A 22,407-nucleotide genomic window follows, 5' to 3' on the forward strand; every position below is an offset into this window, starting at 1 on the left:
ATGTTGCGTTAATATTTTTGTTCAGTATATGATTCAATGCCAACAGTTATATTTGATTATTAACAAACCAATATTTCAAGTTGTAACCTATTTCATTCAACACTCAACTAAATGTTCCCCTTTAGTTAAACCTAATTAAATGCCATCAATTCAAACTAAACTCAGCAAAAAAGAAACGTCCCTTTTTCAGGACCCTGTCTTTCAAAGATAATTCGTAAAAATCCAAATTACTTCACAGATCTTCATTGTAAAGGGTTAAAACACTGTTTCCCATGCTTGTTCAATGAACCATAAACAATTAATGAACATGCACCTGTGGAACGGTCATTAAGACACTAACAGCTTACAGACAGTAGGCAATTAAGGTCAAAGTTTTGAAAACTTAGGACACTAAAGAGGCCTTTCTACTGACTCTGAAAAACACCAAAAGAAAGATGCCCATGGTCCCTGCTCATCTGTGTGAATGTGCCTTAGGCATGCTGCAAGGAGGCATGAGGACTGCAGATGTGGCCAGGGCAATAAATTGCAATGTTCGTACTGTGAGACTCCTAAGACAGCACTACAGAGAGACAGGAAGGACAGCTGATCATCCTCACAGTGGCAGACCACATGTAACAACACCTGTACAGGATCGGTACATCCAAACATCACACCTGCGGGACAGGTACAGGATGTCAACAACAACTGCCTGAGTTACACCAGGAATGTGCAATCCCTCCATCAGTGCTCAGACTGTCTGCAATAGGCTGAGAGAGGCTGGACTGAGGGCTTGTAGGCCTGTTGTAAGGCAGATCCTGACCAGACATCTCCGGCAACAACGTCGCCTATGGGCACAAACCCACTGTCTCTGGACCAGACAGGACTGGCAAAAAGCGCTCTTCACTGACGAGTCGCGGTTTTGTCTCACCAGGGGAGATGGTCGGATTCGCATTTATCGTCGAAGGAATGAGTGTTACACCGAGGCATGTACTCTGGAGCGGGATCGATTTGGAGGTGGAGGGTCCGTCATGGTCTGGGGCGGTATGTCACAGCATCATCGAACTGAGCTTGTTGTCATTGCAGGCAATCTAAACGCTGTGCATTACAGGGAAGACATCCTCCTCCCTCATGTGGTACCCTTCCTGCAGGCTCATCCTGACATGACTCTCCAGCATGACAATGCCACCAGCCATACTGCTCGTTCTGTGCGGGAGTTCCTGCAAGACAGGAATGTCAGTGTTCTGCCATGGCCAGCGAAGAGCCCAGATCTCAATCCCATTGAGCACATCTGAGACCTGTTGGATTGGAGGGTGAGGGCTAGGGCCATTCCCCCCAGAAATGTCCGGGAACTTGCAGGTGCCTTGGTGGAAGAGTGCGGTAAAATCTCACAGCAAGAACTGGCTAATCTGGTGCAGTCCATCAGGAGGAGATGCATTGCAGTACTTAATGCAGCTGGTGGCCACACCAGATACTGACTGTTACTTTTGATTTTGACCCCCCTTTGTTCATGGACACATTATTCTATTTCTGTTAGTCACATGTCTGTGGAACTGTTCAGTTTATGTCTCAGTTGTTGAATCTTATGTTCATACAAATATTTACACATGTTAAGTTTGCTGAAAATAAATGCAGTTGACAGTGAAAGGACATTTTTTTTGCTGAGTTTATATACAATCCATTTTTCATGTTGTACCAAGTTGAATTTTCACATTGGAATTAGCTATGCAAATTTCTTCAATTGGGTACAAACAATTAAATAAATGTCCTCTTAATCAAGCTGGTTCCATATCATAAAATAATGACTCAAACACTATTTTCAGAAGACTTTCACATTAACTGGTTACAATATTGTAACCAAGTGGTGACCATCTCATTAATGGAAACCTTTCCAGCCTCTTTAATATCATAGTACTTACGCAAATATCATTTAAGTTTCAGTGCTGGCAGTGAACATATAATTGTAACGATGTGTGCTGAGAGTCGGGAGGAAAGTTCAGAGAGTGAGTGTATCACTAAATGAACACAAAATAAGAAACACGAACAACGTACAGAAATGACACTGAAACAGAAACAGTGACGCCTGGGGAAGGAACCAAAGGGAGTGACATATATAGGGAAGGTAATCAGGGAGGTGATGGAGTCCAGGTGAGTCTGATGACGCGCAGGTGCGCGTAACGATGGTGACAAGTGTGCACCATAACGAGCAGTCTGGTGACTTAGAGGGCAGAGAGGGAGCACACGTGACAATAATGATATAAAATAAATCACCACATTACCTGGAATGACATTAACTCTCACAGGTGTCCCCCCCCAAAAAAAACAACTGAAAGCCACGCCCCAAATACGCCACGACTCCAGCTCTTCTGCGACCACTACATTGCACCTACTGCCATGCAAGGCGAATTCACATGAGGCCTGGATAGCAATTTAGAAGCTTTCATTCAATTAACAAAAATCTCATTGATCTGTCAAATTCGTTACTTGATTTCAGATAAATTGAATAGAATAGGTTGAGCGAAGCAAAGCCTAATTTTGGATCATAACAATCAGAAAAGCACTTCAGGTGAACAACAGTGTCGTTCCACATTTTACAGTGTGCACTTACAGTGAGGGAAAAAAGTATTTGATCCCCTGCTGATTTTGTACGTTTGCCCACTAACAAAGAAATGATCAGTCTATAATTTTAATGGTAGGTTTATTAGAACAGTGAGAGACAGAATAACAACAAAAAATCCAGAAAACAGAAAATAAATTGATTTGCATTTTAATGAGGGAAATAAGTATTTGACCCCCTCTCAATCAGAAAGATTTCTGGCTCCCAGGTGTCTTTTATACAGGTAACGAGCTGAGATTAGGAGCAGACTCTTAAAGGGAGTGCTCCTAATCTCAGTTTGTTACCTGTATAAAAGACACCTGTCCACAGAAGCAATCAATCAATCAGATTCCAAACTCTCCACCATGGCCAAGACCAAAGAGCTCTCCAAGGAAGTCAGGGACAAGATTGTAGACCTACACAAGGCTGGAATGGGCTACAAGACCATTGCCAAGCAGCTTGGTGAGAAGGTGACCACAGTTGGTGCGATTATTTGCAAATGGAAGAAACATAAAATAACTGTCAATCTCCCTCGGCCTGGGGCTCCATGCAAGATCTCACCTCGTGGAGTTGCAATGATCATGAGAGGGTTGAGGAATCAGCCCAGAACTACACGGGAGGATCTTGTCAATGATCTCAAGGCAGCTGGGACCATAGTCACCAAGAAAACAATTGGTAACACACTACGCCGTGAAGGACTGAAATCCTGCAGCGCCCGCAAGGTCCTCCTGCTCAAGAAAGCACATATACATGCCCATCTGAAGTTTGCCAATGAACATCTGAATGATTCAGAGGACAACTGGGTGAAAGTATTGTGGTCAGATGAGACCAAAATGGAGCTCTTTGGCATCAACTCACCTCGCCGTGTTTGGAGGAGGAGGAATGCTGCCTATGACCCCAAGAACACCATCCCCACCGTCAAACATGGAGGTGGAAACATTATGCTTTGGGGGTGTTTTTCTGCTAAGGGGACAGGACAACTTCACCGCATCAAAGGGACGATGAACGGGGCCATGTCTTGTCAAATCTTGGGTGAGAACCTCCTTCCCTCTGCCAGGGCATTGAAAATGGGTCGTGGATGGGTATTCCAGCATGACAATGACCCAAAACACACGGCCAAGGCAACAAAGGAGTGGCTCAAGAAGAAGCACATTAATGTCCTGGAGTGGCCTAGCCAGTCTCCAGACCTTAATCCCATAGAAAATCTGTGGAGGGAGCTGAAGGTTTGAGTTGCCAAACGTCAGCCTCGAAACCTTAATGACTTGGAGAAGATCTGCAAAGAGGAGTGGGACAAAATCCCTCCTGAGATATGTGCAAACCTGGTGGCCAACTACAAGAAACGTCTGACCTCTGTGATTGCCAACAAAGGTTTTGTCACCAAGGACTAAGTCATGTTTTGCAGAGGGGTCAAATACTTTTTATAATGGTGCAAAAGGGTGCAAATCATTTTATAACATTTTTGACATGCGTTTTTCTGGATTTTTTTGTTGTTATTCTGTCTCTCACTGTTCAAATAAACCTACCATTAAAATTATAGACTGATCATTTCTTTGTCAGTGGGCAAATGTACAAAAACAGCAGGGGATCAAATACTTTTTTCCCTCACTGTAGACCTACTCTTCTGGAGATGATTTATGTGGTGTTAAGTTATAGTGTTAAGTTACTGTGTTGTTCAGCTTTAGGCCTTTGTAAGGTGTTGGAGCGCAAACTGCAAAATTGTTTTGAAATAACACATTTGTTGTTCTATTTACACATTTTACTCTGTTTTACTGACATTATTTTAATCCCCGTGCAAGTTCATGTGCATGGGCACGCACACTCACACACACACACACACACTAGACATGGAATAGGGGTGACCTCGGCTTTTTCTATCTCCAGAAGTGACAATAAAAGTGGCTGGTTTTATAGTTTGCTTTATTCCCATGCATAACCATTAGATGGCGTATTAGACCCCTCAATTGACTTGTTTCACAGCGTTGGTTGAAACATTGCACAGTATAAAATCGAATTATCTTTAGATACAGTTGCCTTCACATAGCATCAATACACAAACAGTAGGCCTAACTGTTATGTCCAAAGGAATGTTTGCTTCAGGTAGCCTTAACCCCCAAAGTCAGGACACCTCTACACATAATGGTCACAGTCGTCCCCATTATGCATGCCTTGGTTAAGTTACCTTGTGTCTACTTTTTCCCATGTCTGCCTACATTTGTAGGCATCTTTTGCTATTGTAATACTTTATATATTATATACGTTTTTCTTTGAACATGTACAGTCTGGTTTGACTTTGTGTATTCCCCTGACTCTAAAATAATAAGGACAGCGGCTTTAAACTGTTATGATGTAATTCTGCAGTCATGTGGATACCAATGTTTTTTAATGCACAAAAAACATGAGCTTTTCCTCTCTCTCTATATACCAGCAGGCATCTTTTCCTCTCTTCCTATATACCAGCCGGTGCATTTTCCTCTCTCACTATATATCAGCAGTTATCTTTTCCTCACTGCCTATATACCAGCCGGTGCCTTTTCCTCCTTGCCTATATACTAGCCAGTGCCTTTTCCTCACTGCCTATTTACCAGCCAGTACCTTTCTGCTCTGCCTATATACTAGCCTTTGCCTCTCCCTCTCCCTCTCCCGCTCTATTTGCTATAATGAACCAGTGCTCCACACACAACCAGCTGTCAGTTAGTAAGTCAGGTGAGCGCGGTAGTAAAAGCAGATCCGGATCACAAGCTGCCTCGACCGCTACTGCTGCAGTATTGGCATCTTTTGCCAGCAAATGGCATAGAGTGACGAAAGGCAAAACTGAATGACAATCTGAACGATATTTTATATTTGAGCTGTATGCACGTCCAACGAGCAAGAGTTGCAAGATACGGTCACCCATGCGAAATAACCATATCGGTGGAAGTTGTTGGATACTTTGAAACAAACTGCGACGGTGGTGGTGCAACGTGCCCCTTGACTTGAGAGTTAGCCTATCGAACATGTCGGGACATCGGGTGCAGTTCGCGGACCAGCTTCCTCCCAGTGACCGCAAAGCCAGCCCCAAATTACACAGTAAGCACTACTCTTGATTGCTTCTTGGTTTGTTGCTTTCAAGTTTCGAGCTTGTGTCCACACTGACCTTGGCTTGGATAATTCATATTTGGGAAAATAATGCTGATATAGCAGTCTATATTTTTGGTAAATGACTGGCTTCTAATTATCTTGTTTAGACGTATTTGATACTACAATAAGGCTATAGCTACATTTATACATTTACAATCTTTTTTTAGTAGTCACAGTCCCTGCACCCATATTTCCCCCATGTGCTTATTAATTTGGCCAAGCTCCAAACCTCCTCAATAGCATTTTTACCTAAAATGATCTATCTAACCCTCTATTTTGGGATTGTAATATAATATTTTCCTTTACATACCGGTATGTTATAAAGGCATTACAAGCAGTTAGGATATTCATGCATTCAGTCATGGATTCAAAGTCATTAAATCCATAAAATCATGTCAAGGACCATTAATTACTTATGATTTTATAGGATTGCCATGAGAGTGTGGTTTAGTTACTGTGTGTCACTGCAAGTAGCATCACCTGTCATAATGCTCATTTGTCACCAGGAGTCAATGATAGGGCCACTGACAGGGGCCTCTGACAGTGATAAGGGCCACACTGATGCCCTATGGCACTTATCCTGACCAGGGTGCCTGGTCTCTGGGTTGGTATCAAGGCTGGCTACACACCAAAACATGAGGGTGGGAAGGGCGATGATGGTTCTATGTAGAACCATACTGTCCCAAAGTTTGAGCCCTTCAATGGTTATTTGCAGTTCAGAAAAATGTTCTTTCCTCTTTTAGTGATAATTGAAATGTAGGGAATATTTTGGGGCGTGGTTTGTGCACAGCTCTTTTTTGCAACCATGGATGAGAGTGTCATTCCAGTTTATGTAACCTGTTCTGTTATGCTATTTCATATTATCCATTAATATGAGCAGTGAAATTGTTTTGTGATGCATATATGATCCTCAGATGTTTCAGAGCTAGCACACCTGATTCAACTTGTCAATAAAAATCAATATTACAACCAATGGAATTGTAGAAATATAATATGGCGATTAAACCAGATTAAAAAACCCTGTATGGTTCTACAAAGAACATTTGAGGTTGAGAAAGGTTCTTTGTAGAACCATTCTCCATAAAGGTTCTTTAAATAACCATTAAAAGGGTCCTATGTAGCCTTCCGAGTGGCACAGGGCCTAAGGGACTGTATCGCAGTGCTTGAGGCGTCACTACAGATCCGGGTTCGATCCCGGAGACCCATGAGGCGGCACACAATTGGCCCAGCGTCGTCCGGGTTAGGGGAGGGTTTCGCCGGCTGGGATGTCCTTTTCCCATCGTGCTTTAGTGACTCCTTGTGGTGTATGGGAAACTTCGGTTGCCAGCGGTACGGTGTTTACTCTGACACATTGGTGCGGCTGGCTTCCAGGTTAAGCGAGCAGTGCGGCTTGGCGAGGTCGTGTTTCGGAGGATGCATGCTCTCAACCTTTGCCTCTCCCGAGTATGTACGGAAGTTGTAGCGATGGGACAAGACTGCAACTACCAATTGGGGAGAAAAAGGGGTAAAGAGGATCCTATGGAGCCCCAGAAAGGGTTGTAACCATAGCAGAACCCTTTTTTTGGTGCTGTAGATAACCTTTTTTAATGTTTTTTATAGAACCTTAGGAAAGGGTTCTTTATAGCACCAGACAGGTTCCAACTATAACCTTATGAGCATTGTTCTTCATAGAACCTTAAAAAAATGGTTCCATTTAGCACTAAAAAGGGTTCCGTTATGGTTACAAGCCAAATAACCCTTATTTGGTACTATATAAAGCCATTTGTTTTTAGTTTGTAGACCACATCAAGCTCACTGCCAAGCCATACAGTGCCTTTGGAAAGTATTCAGACCACTTTTTGTTACGGTACAGCCTTATTCTAAAATTGATTACATTTTTTTCCCCCTTCAGCAATCTACACACAATACCCCATAATGTGCAAGCGAAAACAGGGTTTTAGAAATTTTAGCAAATGTATTCAAAATAAAAACAGAAATACCTTATTTACAGTTGAAGGTTGGAAGTTTACATACACCTTAGCCAACTACATTTATACTCAGTTTTTCACAATTCCTGACATTTAATCCTAGTAAAAACTCCCTTTCTTAGGTCAGTTAGATCACCATTTTATTTTAAGAATGTGAAATGTCAGAATAATAGTAGAGAGAATGATTCATTCAGCTTTTATTTCTTTCATCACATTCCCAGTGGGTCAGAAGTTTACATACACTCAATTAGTATTTGGTAGCATTGCCTTTAAATTGTTTAACTTTGGTCAAACATTTCGGATAGCATTCCACAAGCGAGTCAGGTTTGTAGGCCTCCTTGCTCGCACATGCCTTTTCAGTTCTGCCCACAGGTTTTCTATAGGATTGAGGTCATGGCTTTGTGATGGTCACTCCAATACCTTGACTTTGTTGTCCTTAAGCCATTTTTCCACAACTTTGGAAATATTCTTGGGGTCATTGTCCATTTGGAAGACCCATTTGTGACCAAGCTTTAAGTTCCTGACTAATGTATTGAGATGTTGCTTCAAAATATCTACATACTTTTCCTACCTCATGATGCCATCTATTTTGTGAAGTGCACCAGTCCCTCCTGCAGCAAAGCACCACCACAACATGATGCTGCCACCCCCGTGCTTCACGGTTGGGATGGTGTTCTTCGGCTTGCAAGCCTCATCCTTTTTCCTCCAAACATAATGACCAAACAGTTCTATTTTTGTTTCATCAGACCAGAGGACATTTCTCCAAAAAGTACAATCTTTGTCCCCATGTACAATTGCAAACTGTATTCTGGCTTTTTTATGGCTGTTTTGGAGCAGTGGCTTCTTCATTGCTGAGCTGCCTTTCAGGTCGAGAAATGACTCGTTTTACTGTGGACATAGATACTTTTATACTTGTTTCCTCCAGCATCTTCACAAGGTCCATTGCTGTTGTTCTGGGATGGATTTGCACGTTTCGCACCAACGTACATTCATCTCCTTCCTGAGCGGTATGATGGCTGCGTGGTCCCATGGTGTTTATACTTGTGTACTATTGTTTGTACAGATGAACGTGGTACCTTCAGGCTTTTGGAAATTGCTCCCAGGGATGAACTAGACTTTTCAGTTCTACAATTTGTTTTCTGAGGTCTTGGCTGATTTCTTGTGATTTTCCCATGATGTCAAGCAAAGAGGCAGTGAGTTTGAAGGTAGGCCTTGAAATACATCCACAGGTACACCTCCCATTGACTCAAATTATGTCAATTAGCCTATCAGAAGCTTCTAAAGCCATTACATATTTTTCTGGAATTTTCCAAGCTGTTTAAAGGTACAGTCAACTTAGTGTATGTAAACTTCTGACCCACTGGACTTGTGATACAGTGAATTATAAGTTAACGTTTTTTTTTTACTCTTCTCTTTGAGAAATATGTCCCGAATATGCAACAGAATGCCCGAGACCTGGGTTCAAATACTATTTGAAATCGTTTCAGCATTTGCTTTAACCTGCCTGGAGTGCCAGATGGATTGGGTTTAGGCTGTTTGGACTATTCTATTGGTTACATTTCGCCAGGCACGCTCAATCAAACACAGTATTTGAAATTATTTCACATAATATTTGAACCCAGGCCTGATCTGCCCCAACTCAGAAAAGAGAGACTTATTATGCCTGAAACGGAACAGCACATGTACTGTATACCATCATCCATATGCATGACACGTCTGAAGCTAGATTAGTAGGAAGTTTTGTATTGCCCCTAACCTGTGATCTACACTGTAGGGCACATCAATGGGACTCCAACCAAACACAGACGTCAATGTCAAGGGTCACTCTATTCTATACTCACACAGTGAATGTCTTCGGATATAGCTTACTTTAGATGGCAGTTGCCCTTGCAATATACACTAAGTATACCAAACATTACGAACAATTCGTTGGGGCATGGATTCTACAAGGTGTCGAAAGCGTTCCACAGGGATGATGGCCCATGTTGACTCCAATGCTTCCCACAGTTGTGTCAAGTTGGCTGGATGTCCTTTGGGTGGTGGACCATTCTTGATACACACAGGAATCTGTTGAGTGTGAAAAGCCCAGCAGCGTTGTAGTTCTTGACTCAAACCGGTGCACCTGGCACCTACTACCAAACCCTGTTCAAAGTCACTTAGTTTTTTTGTCTTGCACATTCACCCTCTGAATGGCACACATACACAATCCATGTCTCAATTGTCTCATGTCTTAAAAATCCTTCTTTAACCTGTCTCCTCTCCTTCATCCACACTGATTGAAGTGGATTTAATAAGTGACATCAATAAGGGATCACAGTTTTCACCTGGATTCACCTGGTCAGTCTATGTCATGGAAAGAGCTGGTGTTCTTAATGTTTTGTACACTCAGTGTGCTGATGCAATGCTCTCCATCTTGCCTGTGCTGACCTGATGTCATCGCTAGATAGATGCAGTCTGTGCGTACAGGGGTTTGGTGATCACTGTGCGCTCTCTGTCTTGTCGAGGTGATGCTCACCTTGAACCACTTATTTCTCCTATCGTACCTCAGCCTCACTGTGCACCACAACACCACACAGTCACAGAGGACAGACACATGGTTAAAAGCAGACACTATTTCTCTAGTATAACGCACAATATTCATAAAGTGTCTCAGTGTAGGAGTGCTGATCTAGGATTAATAAGGACACATAGACAGGGGGACCTGATCCTAGGTCAGCACTCCTACTCTGAGACGCTTCATGAAAATGCTTTTATGAATACGGGCCAATGTGTTTTTAATGTGGTGAATGCAATAATGGGATGATGATGTGTGATGATGCTTATTGCATGTGAGGCAAATGATAGTTGCAGCTGTGCCTCTCATCTCTCCTTTCGCTGGTGCAGTGCAGGCACCCACTCTGGGACATCATCTCCACAGTGATAGGGTGATTGACAGGCCACGTGAGCACAGACACAATGGAATACTGCCAGTCTCTGCAAATCCCCTCCAGAGCGTAGGCTGCTACACACAGCCCTGTCAGGTCATCGAATCGGTGTGTGTGTGCGTCAGCTGTAGAGGACGATACCTACTACTTTTGGCACATGCACCAGTTTTCAGTGCATGTGCCAAGACCAGTGTCTCCGACGGTGTGTGTGTGTGTGTGTATGTGTGAGTCATGTGCGGAGAGAGAGAGGGATGTGCATCAGGGCAGCGCCAGGGTTGAAAAGTCATCAGGAGGTTGTGTGTAGGACAGGACTCAGATTGTATGCAGAATGGCTTGGGAGGGAAACACAAAATGGCCTCTTCAGCAGCAGTCCCCCTCCACCACCCCCATCCCCCATCCTGTGGTCCAGAGCCAGGTGACAGGAGTGTCAGGTTTCCCTCCCAAACATCCATCCATACTCTCTCTCTCGCTCTCTCTCTCTATATCCCAGGATTAAAAGACAGCTGCTGGGTTTAGCATCCAATGCAGGCCTGTCTCTCTGGGATACCACAGGGCTGTGTGTGGTATCTCATATAATTTCACCAGATACATACAGGAGGATCATGTTGTTTATGTAGGTGGAATGACTGAAAGTCATTGACGTCGTGAGGGAGTTTGTTACACCATTGGGGTGCCAGAGCAGCGAACAGTTTTGACTGGGCTGAGCGGGAACTGTACTTCCTCAGAGGTAGGGAGGCGAGCAGGCCAGAGGTGGATGAAAGCCTCATGCTGTGATTAGGGTTGCAAAATTCTGATAATTTCGACGAAATCCCCCAGTTTCCTGGAAAGCCTGGGAATTTTGAGTTAGCTACCAGACATTCGCTGTGATGAACACATTGTTTTTCTCAGTGCAGTTATCACCTTATGTTCCCAATGCCATTGAGAGAATGTTATTGTGGATTATAGGGGTTAGTCAGAATCCCACAAGTTTGTATTAAACGGTTATAGAACGAAAGCTAGGGCCGAGGGGAGGCATGACCAGAGCAGGGCTCTATCACCAGGGGATTGCGTGGGCTTGGGTGTTGGTTTACACATAATATTCTCCTTGTGGCGAGGTCAAATACAACACACACGCACACACACACATTCCAGGTCAAATCTCTTCAACATAGTAAGTTATCACTTTTCATTTGTCACAATGTCCAGTGTTAACATTAGACATTGTAGCATGCTAGCTTAATGATGCCTCTACTCAAGGGAGTTGATAAGTGCAGTGCTGGCATGAGAATCACACTGTGCTTCTTCACATACACAGGAATGCACCTGTGAAAATACAACTCATGGGCGTAAAGGTTACGGTAGGTACAGCAGGACATCTTTAATACGCAGTGACCTCACAGAGATCCCCAGGTGTTCCTTCTCTAAACATTTAATTCCATTAAATACAATCGGCGCTAGTCACTGCGGTACCTCTCTCCTAGTGGTGCGAAGGGAGGTGTCAAATGTCCTGACTTCATCGGCCAGCGGTCCGTCCGTCCGTCTGTTTGTCTGTCCCTCCATCTGTCCTTCCATCTGTCCAGCTGTATGTCTGTCCATCTGTCTGTCCGTTTGTCTATATGTCTGCTTACCGTCCTTCTGCCCACCCATCCGTCTGCCTGTTTGTCTGTCCGTCTGTCTTCCTGTCTTGGGAGGAGGCGGATTACATCGGACGGGCACTTGGGCTGATCCACACTTCCCTCCCTGCTAGAAATAGCCTCTCCAGAGATGCTAAACAGCTGTTTTCAAGTTGGATTTAAAGCAGTCCTTCAAGGGCTCTTCAGTTACTGTGTCTGAAACAGTAAGATTTAAGGGGCAGCCCATAGCCTCACCCAAAGAGTAACACTACACTAACATAGGGTCACGTTTTGTTAACTTTAACTAGGGCCACGGGTTTCAAATAAAAGCTAGTGTACCCTTGAGTTAATGTCAAGTGTGTTTTTAGTGCCGAAGCACAAGGACCTGCAAGCACCTGTTTGCCTTTTTTTTCTTCCATTTTATGTTTTAAAAAATTAGTCTTATGTATTAGTTTAAAAAGATATTCCGAACCAACTGCTGTAGACAGACGCACCGTTTTTCCACTTTTTTTGAACCACCTTCTGTGCACGCAGGGATAGTTCACCCAAATTACAAAATTACACATTGGTTTCCTTACCCTGTAGAGTCTATGGATAAGGTATGATAGCAATCCATGCTTTGGTTTAGTTTACCTGGCACTGTTTCCATATGCTAGTGTTTTAGCATTTGTGGCACAAATTCCATTAAAGTTATTAAACCGATATTAGCATTTTTCGCACATCATGTTCAAATAATCTATAAGTGACTTTGTTGAGCTTCACGATTAATTTGAGATACTTTTGGATGATTTGGACATGATGAGCGAAAAATGCTAATATCGGTCCCATGACTTGAATGGGATTTGTGCCACAAATGCTAAAACGTTAACATGTGGAAACAGTGCCAGGGAAACTAAACCAAAACATGAATTGCTGTCATATCTTGTTCATAGACTGCTTACGGAGTAAGGAAACTAATGTGTCATTTTGTAATTCGTTTGAACTATCCCTTTAAGGGATTCTGAGAAAATCAATGGTTCCATGTTTACTCTCTTCTGGTCTATTGAATTTCTCATGTTTCTGCTGACCTCTCCATATCTGCGTCCTGATTTACTGAGATCAACCTCTTCAGTTACCCCTTCAACAAAGGACATCTATTCTCCCAGGCTTTGCCTTTTACTGCCCGCTGACAAATGCACTATATTGTGTTTTTCTTGCCTCATTACATTTCAACCCAATTTGAAGCATTAAACTAACTGTTCAGTGTTTCCATATTTTTATGAAATTAAAGACAATATGACTGAAATAGTTTTCCTTACATTTCTTTTTAAACACGCATGTTAAAAAGCAACTTTGAATGGTGTGGGCGTACCCCAACAATAGAATGGCGTGGGCGTATACCGGTCATTAAAAATATTCATGCAAGTACACCGCTGATTGGCTAGCTCAGCCAATGACCCAACATGACATCATGTTTCAGGTGTGGTTTTGAAGTGTTTTTTTTTCTTCTCCATATTATGCTTTGGAAACAAATACGAGTATAGGACAAATCAACAACATTATTTGGGTATGAGTTACCAGAATAAGAACTTTTAAAAGTGTGACTAAACATTCAGGCCACATAAAAGGACAGACTAAACATTTAGGCCATTCTTACAAAATCAAGCCTGAATGAGAGTGCTTGAAACACATGCACATGCACATACACACACGGACAGTATACAAGCACCCATACACACACACACACACACAGAGGTGTGTCTGGTATAGGTGTGTCTGGTATATCAGGAGGGAATGTCTGGTGGATTGGGGGTGTCCTCCAGTAGGTGGAAAAAGCACCCAATTGTCATACTTGAGTAAAAGTAAAAGTGAATGTCACCCAGTAAAATATTACTTGGTTAAAAGTCTAAAAGTATTTTGTTTTAAATATACTTAAGTATCAAAAGTAAATGTAATTGCTAAAATATACTTAAGTATCAAAATAGAAAATGTAAAATTCCTTATTTTAAGAAAACCAGACGGCAGCATTCTTGTTTAAAAAAAAAAGTATTTACAGATAGCCTGGGGCACACTCCATCACTCAAAAATCATTTACAAACGACGCATTTGTGTTTAGCGAATCCGCCAGATCAGAGGCTGTAGGGATGACCAGGGATGTTCTCTTGATAAGTATGTGAATTGGACCATTTTCTTGTCCTGCTAAGCATTCAAAATGTAATGAGTACTTTTGGGTGCCAGGGAAAATATATGGAATAAAAAGTATATTATTTTCTTTAGGAATATAGTGAAGTAAAAGTAAAAGTTGTCAAAAAGATAAATAGTAAAGTAAAGTACAGATACCCCCCAAAAACACGTAAGTAGTACTTTAAAGTATTTTTACTTAAGTACTTTACACCACTGGTGTTCCCTCTATGAAAAGCCAATCATGTCTGGAGGAATCGGATTGAATCTTTGACATGCCACTCATGTCTGGGTGAATGTTATTGGATCAGACTGCTTTGCTTGTCTGATGAATTCTCCATGGGTTGGGTTGCAAAGCTACTGGGAATTTAACAAAGTTACCGAAATCTCCAGTAATTTTGAAATTCACAGTTTCACATGTGAAAATCGCATTTTAATAGATGTTTTCACATGTTGAGCCGAGGTCAGTTGTTCCATAAGTATTTGGACAGTGACACAATTTGCATCAATCAAGATGTGCTTTAAGTGTAGACTTTCATCTTTAATTTAATGGTTTTGTCAAAATTATTGTATGAACCGTGTAGGAATTACAACCATTTTTATACATAGCCCCCCAATTTTAGGGGCTCAAAGTAATTGGACAAACTAACATAATCATAAATTAAATTATGAGTTTTAATACTTGGTTGCAAATCCTTTGCGGTCAATGACTGCCTGAAATCTGGAACCCATAGACATCACCAGATGCTGGGTTTCTTCCCTGGTGATGCTCTGTCAGGCCTCTACTGCAGCTGTGTTCAGTTCCTGCTTATTCTTGGGGTGCCTTCAGTTTGGGGTGCCTTTTTGCCTTCAGTTTTGCCTTCAGCAAGTGAAATGTATGCTCAATTGGATTCAGGTCAGGTGATTGACTTGGCCATTGCAGAACATTCCACTTCTTTGCCTTAAAAAAGTATTGGGTTGCTTTCGCAGTATGCTTCGGGTCATTGTCCATTTGCACTGTGAAGCGCCGTCCAATGGGTTTTGTAGCATTTGGCTGAATCTGAGCAGATAATATAGCCCTAAACACTTCCGAATTCGTCCTGCTTCTTTTGTCAGCAGAAACATCATCACTAAGGGAACCAGTTCCATTGGCAGCCATACATGCCCACGCCATAACACTACCTCCACCATGCTTCTCAGATGAGGTGGTATGCTTCGGATCATGAGCAGTTCCTTCCCTTCTCCATACTCCTCTCTTCCCATCATTCTGGTACAAGTTGATCTTTGTCTCAACTGTCCATAGGATGTTTTTCCAGAACTGTAAAGGCTTTTTTAGATTTTTGGCAAAATCTGATCTTCCTGTTTTTGAGGCTTACCGATGGTTTAACTCTTGTGGTAAAACTCTGTATTTACTCTGGTGAAGTCTTCTCTTGATTGTCTTTGACACAGATACGCCTACCTCCTGGAGGGTGTTCTTGATCTGGCCAACTGTTGTGAAGGGGTTTTTCTTCACCAGGGAAATAATTATTCTGTCATCCACCACAGTTGTTTTCCGTGGTCTTTCCGGGCCTTTTGGTGTTCCTGAGCTCAACAGTGTATGCTTTCTTTTTAAGAATGTACCAAATAGTTGATTTGGCCACACATAATGTTTTTGCTATCTCTCTGATGGGTTTGTTTTGATATGTCAGCCTAATGATGGCTTGCTTCCCTGGCAGTGACAGCTTTTTGGACTTCATATTGAGGGTTAGCAGCAACAGATTCCAAATGCCACACTTGAAGTCAACTCTAGACCTTTCATCTTCTTACTTGTAAATTAACTAATGAGGGAATAGCACACACCTGGCCACGGAACAGCTGAGCAGCCAATTATCCAATTACTTTTGGTCCCTTAAAAAGAGGGGGACCACATATAAAAGTGCTGCACTTTCAGCTCATATATATTATTTAATGTCAACTCCAATATGCTGTGGTAGACAGCTCAAATTTGTAGTTTCATGTTGAAGCTTTCATGTTGAGATTTTGCATCCCGATATTGTCACATTTATGTGTTCTTTGATGTTATCACATGTTGCTTTTACATGTTGTCACTTTATCACATTAACTTCACATAAGATCACTTGATCAAATGTGAAACATGTTATCACGTGAAATTCATGTGGTTGTTCTGTAAGGGTGGTTTCTCAGGTCTGTACCAGGGCCTATATTCTGAAAGTGTCTCAGATTAGGATTGCTGATCTGGGATCAGGGGCCGTATCCACAAAGTGTTGAGAATAGAGTCATTTTACTCCTACTCTTATGGGTAAAGATAAAAGCTATGCATGAAGCCTCTTTTGTCATAAGAGTCCCACCTATTCAACAGATATTTAGGAGACCTTGTAAGCTGTCCTAACCAGTTAAGAGCTACCAGCAGGTTTCTTGATTACAGAAAAAGGCAGCGAGTCAGTGGTTCCTGCGCCATAGACAGGCAAGTGCTTTGGAGTTGAAAGAATCTTTTGAAATTTCTATGATCAACCCATAAATAATCTAGACCTATTTGCGCTTTTGACAATTTTACATGAGGCCTAATTCACAGGATATGCCTAAATAATTATAACCACTAGGCAAAAAATAATCACATCTTTTTTGTTTGATTATTTCATTAACCTAGATCATGTTATTTCCAACCCGACTGGTTATTTGAAGTTCATCCGTTTGGTGAACAATATCACATTGTTAAAAAAAAATCAGAAAATTGTGCATGCCTATAAATTTGGCAATTGACAGCATCTATGGCGTATGTGTTTGTGATTAATGATAGAACATTGCAATATGCACACATGACATTATCCAAAATATCAGAATTTCTTAAAAAATGGTTATGCATGCCAACATATTAGGCAAGAATTAGGAGTAGGCTAAGTGATCGTGTCAGGCGGAAATTATATGAAAGGTTTTACCATTGTGACATTTGATGTACAGTCACATTCACCGTGCTATAGAGTTCACAGTTGGCAATGCCTCATCACAATTGTTAATTATTATATATATTTTTTTTAACCAGGCAAGTCAGATAAGAACAAATTTGTATTTACAATGACGGCCTACACCGGCCAAACCCAGGCAACACTGGGCCAATTGTGCGCCGCCCTATGGGACTCCCCAACATGGCCGGTTGTGATCCAGCCTGGAATGGAACCAAGCTGTCTGTAGTGACACCTCAAGCACTGAGATGCAGTGCCTTAGACCGCTACACCACTCGGGAGGCCAAGTTATTTCCCATCATTTGCAACAATGGCAATGAGCCTCATCGCTATCTTTCCTTTGTGGTACCTCAAACTGTCGTAGTTTGTATGGGCAATGTCTTAACATCATCCTAAAACCTACTCTGAGCTGCGTTTTCTTTTGGTCTTAAAACAGCTTTTAACAGGATTCCTAGGACCTTTTCTGAGATGCTTTGTGGATACGGGCCCCGGTCTTCCCTGCCCATGTAAGCTTTTTCATTGTGCTCTAAGTGGCTAAACTGATCCTACATCAGCACTCCTACTCTAAGACTCTTGATACATGTGATCCCTGGTCTGTTTACATAGAGTTTATGAGGTCTAGACATGCTTTGACTTTAATCAGCGTCAAATGCACAAATGAAGAAGCAGATTGAGGTCTTGGAATTAATGCTGGCCATCTGCTCGGAAACAGATGACACGTGTATCAGTCAACACTCAACACTGGGCACTTAATGACTCCTACTGGCTGTTTCGCTAGGCAAGAACACACAGTGCTCCTACAGACACAACAACCGTCTCACAGCCCTGTTTAGCCTGTGGATACAACTGGTGATCAAACAAACATCTTCCCCATCATTGTAGTGATTAGAGAACTTGATCTAAACCACTCCTCTGTAAAATAGTATAAAGAGCTAGGCTACGTCCCATATGAACCCTATTCCCTATATAGTGCACTTCCTTTGACCAGGACCCATGTGCTATTTGGTATGCACCCCTAACTCCCATGGAGGTCTCAATTGACCACCCAATTTGTTGTGTTCTTCAGAGGGTCTGAGCTGTGTTTTGAAAATGTCCACTTTGCTCTTTTGGTGATTAGTGCTGATCTGCCTTATTTGGGGGATTCTCTAGGATGTGCTATGTGTAATAACATTCTCTGTATGTCGCCCCAAAGCTCTAATATCCATTATATGCCAGTCCTGATGATGACACTGTTTTTGAAGGGGGCTCTGGGAATGGAAATTGCTTTCTGACACAGATAACTGTGAAGCAGCCGTGTATGCACGGGTGGGCCACCCACTGGTGAGCCAGACCCAACCAATCAGATTGAGCAATAAGTTGTCAGTGTTCCAAATGGGACATTATTTACATCTTTGCCTGAAGACAGTGCTTGACTTGGGCAGGAGCTCACCGGAACCTCCTATAGAATATTAGCACAAAAGTATTGAGGTGTTCCTGCACCTAAACTGTCCAAGTCATGCACTGGCCTAAAGATACACCAGCTGATAGAATTCATAGAAAGCAGTAGGGAAGGGAAAAGCGATATACAGTATATTGACAAAAATAATAACAATACATTATATTTGGCAGATGCCTTTCAGGACACTCAAGGAAATCTTGCATTAATTAAAGGTAGGCCCACATAAAATGTCGTGCTGTACATAAAATCTATTTCATGTAGGCCTATGTAATGAAATTGAAGTAGACTTGATTATTTACCAGGAAAAACAATAAAAACAAATGAGAGAAAAATAACTATCAGCTTGTCAATTTCAAAACAATGGGCGGGTTCTGGCACGTGTCACTCTGCACTGATACCATGTGCAGTAAACGGCTATCGCTGTGTAAGCTAGGCTACACTGTGTCGGCTACTCACCGTTATCTAGTAAAAACAAGTAAATGGCCAAACAAAGCTCACTGGTAAATTTTTTTCAAGAGACCTCGTATAGAAGAGGATGTTGGAGCATTTGCTAAGTTATTTTATATCAGTGATTTCGCTACGAAGGGCCTCCAGTCCCAATATATATCAATCACTGATTGCATGAATCTAATTGAGGGCCTTAAAGACAATTTCAGTACATTCAGAGACAATTCTAAAGGTGAATTTGATAAAATCATTAACCTTACAAATGATGGCCAAAAATGAAATCCACAACTGGGATGTTAGCTACCAGTTCCCAAAACACAAAACTGCCAACAAGGTTTGGGGACTCGCTTGTTACATCTACAGTGGGGAAAAGCATTGTGGAATGAGATATTGGACAGACAATTTAGTGAACTCAACAGTCGTTTTCTGAATGATTCATATGGGACAATGAAGGCTGCAGCTGCCTGCCTGTCCCGATTAGACTCATTTGGTCAAATGATATAGCCACTCAGTACCCATTATGGCATTTCTGTGGAGGACACAGAACTGTTTTTGTACAGCAGCTTAAACGAAAGGTACAAGAGGGTCGGTCCTACCCATCACTCATCAAGGTGCTTGACACCTGTCCCAAAGACATTTTTCTGAACATGAACAGCCTTCTTCGAGCCATCATCACTCTGCCTATCACCATCTGCACTGTATAACTTCTATTATAAACTGAGGTGTTCGAGCCCTGAATGCTGATAGGTTGTCAGCCGTGGTATATCAGACCGTATACCACGGGTATGACAAAACATTTATTTTTACTGCTCTAATTACATTGGTAACTAGTTTATAATAGCAATAAGTCACCTCGGGGGTTTGTGGTATATGGCCAGTATACCACAGCTATGGGCTGTGTCCAGGCACTCCTCGTTTGTCAAGAACAGCCCTTAGCCGTGGTATATTGGCCATATACCACCTAGCAAGCAAGGTGACTTACTGCTTGTACTGCTTTACTGTGCTCTACATTATAGCCTACTGTTATTATTTACATAACCTTTGTTTGGTGTAAGAGCGTGTAGGTCTAATCTAATGTAAATACATCTGATCTGATTGGCCTCCATATTGCTGGGCCTCATTTCGGCCTTTGAAACAGTAAACTCAATGTGCTATTCTGTTGATTTGAAATAAATAGAAACTTCCTCCACCATAAATTTCCTTAAGACCTGCCTACGCACTATTATTTGTTTTTGTGATGGTGTATTAAAAATTATTTATTACGGATTTATTACACAATTATGTCACTGTGCAATGGCTATTTATACAACAGGTGGGTCTAATCCTGAATGCTGATTGGTTAAAACCTCATTCCAGCCGGTGTCTATTCCACAAGTTACCACCAACTAAATCTATGACGTTAAAATGACGATTTACTCTGTTCAATCTGACTGCGCAATCCACTGTCTCATTAGCCCAGCCAGGGAATTTATAAACTTGATCTCCACTATAAAAAGCATCTAGAAATGATCTCACATTTCTTTTAGACTAACATTTAGTTTTCAGCGACGGAGATGTGTATAAACCTTGCTGTCTGTCTCTCCGACATTTGCAACATTGTTTCATTATTCAAATTCGATTTCAAGCTCTCCCATAGTAATGAGCGTGTTGGGACGAGACAGACAGGCAGGCAGCTTTTCTCAGCCAGTCGAAATCATGAATCACCTGGCATAATGTTTTGGGGATATATACAAAGAAGTGTCAATTGAAAAAAGGTAAAAACGAAACATAGTGCAGCTAGATTGCAGTCTTTCCAGCTTCAGTTTGAAGTGATTGTGTTAGCTGTGTTGTTGGCTAGCTCCTCTGAACAACAGTGTCCTGACCAGAGAGCACATTTTCTTTGCCAGGTGAAATCACACCTCATTAGCTCATTGTTATGGATGCATCCAAATAAATGTCACTAGAAACAGCTTAAACAAATGCAGCTACTGTTGTTATTCTGGCTGCACTGTTTAATGTGAGTTAGCCGTAGTTGGCTAGCTAGCAAGCAAGGGATGAGAATGTTGCCAGCCAGTAGATACAGAACAAAAATTCTGAACGACTGATTCTCGTCTCTGGCAACCGAACCGATAGAAGGAACGACCAGCTGGCTTGGGTAGCAACCCTAGATTTGTGTCGGGACCATATCTTGTGGAAGGATGAAATAGTATTAATACATTTATCAAAATAACGTTTTTAATGAAAATATGTCAATCATTATTTGAATATGTTGGTAACCCCTTGTATAAAAGTGATAATTCCCTCGAACCATATCTTTGGAGTGCAACAATTATTTAGACCACTAATATCGGACCACATAGTATTGTTTTTTCCGTCTCATTAACATATTTTGAGGCATGCCTTGTACATTTACATTTACATTTAAGTCATTTAGTAGACGCTCTTATCCAGAGCGACTTACAAATTGGTGCATTCACCTTATAATATCCAGTGGAACAACCACTTTACAATAGTGCATCTAAATCTTTTGGGGGGGGGTTAGAAGGATTACTTTATCCTATCCTAGGTATTCCTTAAAGAGGTGGGGTTTCAGGTGTCTCCGGAAGGTGGTGATTGACTCCGCTGTCCTGGCGTCGTGAGGGAGCTTGTTCCACCATAGGGGTGCCAGAGCAGCGAACAGTTTTGACTGGGCTGAGCGGGAACTGTGCTTCCTCAGAGGTAGGGGGGCCAGCAGGCCAGAGGTGGATGAGCGCAGTGCCCTCGTTTGGGTGTAGGGACTGATCAGAGCCTGAAGGTACGGAGGTGCCGTTCCCCTCACGGCTCCGTAGGCAAGCACCATGGTCTTGTAGCGGATGCGAGCTTCAACTGGAAGCCAGTGGAGAGAGCGGAGGAGCGGGGTGACGTAAGAGAACTTGGGAAGGTTGAACACCAGACGGGCTGCGGCGTTCTGGATGAGTTGTAGGGGTTTAATGGCACAGGCAGGGAGCCCAGCCAACAGCGAGTTGTAGTAATCCAGACGGGAGATGACAAGTGCCTGGATTAGGACCTGCGCCGCCTCCCGTGTGAGGCAGGGTCGTACTCTGCGAATGTTGTAGAGCATGAACCTACAGGATCGGGTCACCGCCTTGATGTTAGTGGAGAACGACAGGGTGTTGTCCAGGGTCACGCCAAGGTTCTTAGCACTCTGTGAGGAGGACACAATGGAGTTGTCAACCGTGATGGCGAGATCATGGAACGGGCAGTCCTTCCCCGGGAGGAAAAGCAGCTCCGTC

The sequence above is a fragment of the Salmo salar genome, chromosome ssa19 (assembly GCF_905237065.1).
Source record: "Salmo salar chromosome ssa19, Ssal_v3.1, whole genome shotgun sequence".
Classification (NCBI taxonomy): Eukaryota; Metazoa; Chordata; class Actinopteri; order Salmoniformes; family Salmonidae; genus Salmo; species Salmo salar.